The following is a 2,131-nucleotide window of genomic DNA, read 5'->3' as shown; positions in this document are numbered from 1 at the left end:
CATGAATAAGGCACGGCGGGACCACAGAGCGACGTTCAGAGCCAACTTTATTTGATTCACATCACACCACACCACCACCAACACCTGAGTCCCCGTGTTTTAACACGGCGGGCGTGATTGCGGATGCCGTGCAGGTGCGTCCGCACGGCCCCGCAGACCACGCCCCACCACATACCCCCATCGCCCGATTGAGGCCGGGGAGTGATCCGGCCGAACCTACTCCCCCCCGCGAACTGGGGCGAGACTCGGCCCCTACACATCGGCGCCCCAGCCCCCGACCAAGCGACGGGGAAGCGTCCGTTCTGGTGGCAACGGCGAAGCTGGTCCGGAGGTCGGCCGCGTAGCAAGCGGACACGGCCCCACCGGCATGGCCGTGTGCTCCTGCACACAGGCGGCTGGGCAGACGTCAGGCGCGCAGAATCGACTGGTGGCAGCGAGGCTGGACTAGCCAGCCCGCCGATCCCCGGCCTAGCGGGGCTGTCCCGCTCCTCTGCCTCCAACTCCGGCTGCACAGGCTGCCCTGGAGCAGGGACCTCCGTCTCCCCGCACAGCTGCTCCGCCACCGCCTCCGCCACTCCCGTTTGGAGCGGCTCCCCGCACTGCGCCTCCGCCCCCAGCAGGCACCGCCCCTCGCCCCCCTCCGGGTGGAGCGACTCCTCTGCCTCCGGCAGGTGTAGACCCTCGCCCGCCTCGTCCTCGGCCTCCGATTGGAGCGGCTCCTCCACCGCTCCCGGCAGGAGCAGCCCTTCACCCGGCTGCTCCTCCTCCTCCGGCAGGCTCGGACCCCCGCGTGGCTCGTCCACCACCTCCGGCTGCCGAGGTGACCCACACGGCTCCTCCACTGTCCTCGAGACACACTTGTGGGGGTGGCGCCCAGGCCCAGAGCAGCGCTGCCAGCTCTGCCATCTTCCCCAGGTGGCGTTCGCTCTCCTGCCGCAGCTCCTCCTGTTGGCGACGCACCTCCGCCGCCTGCTTCCGCTGGGTGGCCGCTATTTCGGCCACCATCTCGGCCAGCTCTTTCCTTTCCTGGCTCTGGTAGGTACCCGCCATGCCGCCTCCTGGGTTTCGGCACCAATGTGGCATGAATAAGGCACGGCGGGACCACAGAGCGACGTTCAGAGCCAACTTTATTTGATTCACATCACACCACACCACCACCAACCCCTGAGTCCCCGTGTTTTAACACGGCGGGCGTGATTGCGGATGCCGTGCAGGTGCGTCCGCACGGCCCCGCAGACCACGCCCCACCACAACATGTTTTTAATGTTAGTTATAATTCAGAATTGGCGACTGAAACACGTAGGACACATAAGAACATCAGGAAATAAAACACCGATAAATATAACCTCAGTAAAAGAAGTCAGCGGGGGTTACTACAGCTGTGTACCGGGGCCTGCGCTTTGTCGGTGGGATTGCTTGCGAGGCGAGCGGGTCTATCCCACGCTTTGCCGTGAGACTGGGACGACATCTCCGAAATCATCGAAACACTTTTGCAAAGAGGCTGTATCTTGACAAACCGACCAGACACATGAAGATTAAACCACTACATTCTCGGCTAAAAAAATATTAAAACGGTATTTGGTAACACACAAACAGGGTTTTTCAAAGCTCAGTTCTGTTAGCTTCCACATGCCGGTTGTTGTGTGCTAGAAACAATGGCCACCAGGCCAAAGCAATGGTTTTGACTCGATCAGCGTTAACCCCGCCCCCTGAGTTTGATGGGTGAGGCTGACAGATAAAATTATTTCATGATGAGAGCCAGGCGCCAAGACTGCCAAAATGAAATAAATAAATATATCATTAAATAATTAATTAAATGTGTCAATAATTAATTAAATGTGTCAATAATTAATTAAAATGTGAAATACATAAATAATTAATTAAATATGTCAATAATTAATTAATTAAATGTGTCAATAATTAATTAAAATGTGAAATACATAAATAATTAATTAAATGTGTCAATAATTAATTAATTACATATATCATAACTATTTATTTAATTAATTAATTCCAATTTTAATTAATTATTGCCACATTTAATTAATTATTTAATGGTGTATTTAATTAATTCATTATGGCAGTCCTGGCGTTCCATACGTCACAAGCCAGTGATATGACTTTAAACATG

General features: G+C 54.0%; 1 pseudogene; it reads right to left on the bottom strand.

Annotated features, from left to right (window-relative positions):
• Positions 1–252: 252 nt before the first annotated feature.
• LOC147332386 (uncharacterized) lies at positions 253–1,883 on the bottom strand (annotated as a pseudogene).
• Positions 1,884–2,131: the final 248 nt, after the last annotated feature.

Source organism: Aulonocara sp. 'chitande type north' Nkhata Bay, linkage group LG4 (assembly GCF_057382095.1).
Source record: "Aulonocara sp. 'chitande type north' Nkhata Bay isolate Kocher_YH1m ecotype deep benthic linkage group LG4, A_spYH_male_GT1.1, whole genome shotgun sequence".
Classification (NCBI taxonomy): domain Eukaryota; kingdom Metazoa; phylum Chordata; class Actinopteri; order Cichliformes; family Cichlidae; genus Aulonocara; species Aulonocara sp. 'chitande type north' Nkhata Bay.
Note: the sequence above shows the minus strand (reverse complement) of the source record. Positions and strands in the feature narration are given on the sequence as shown.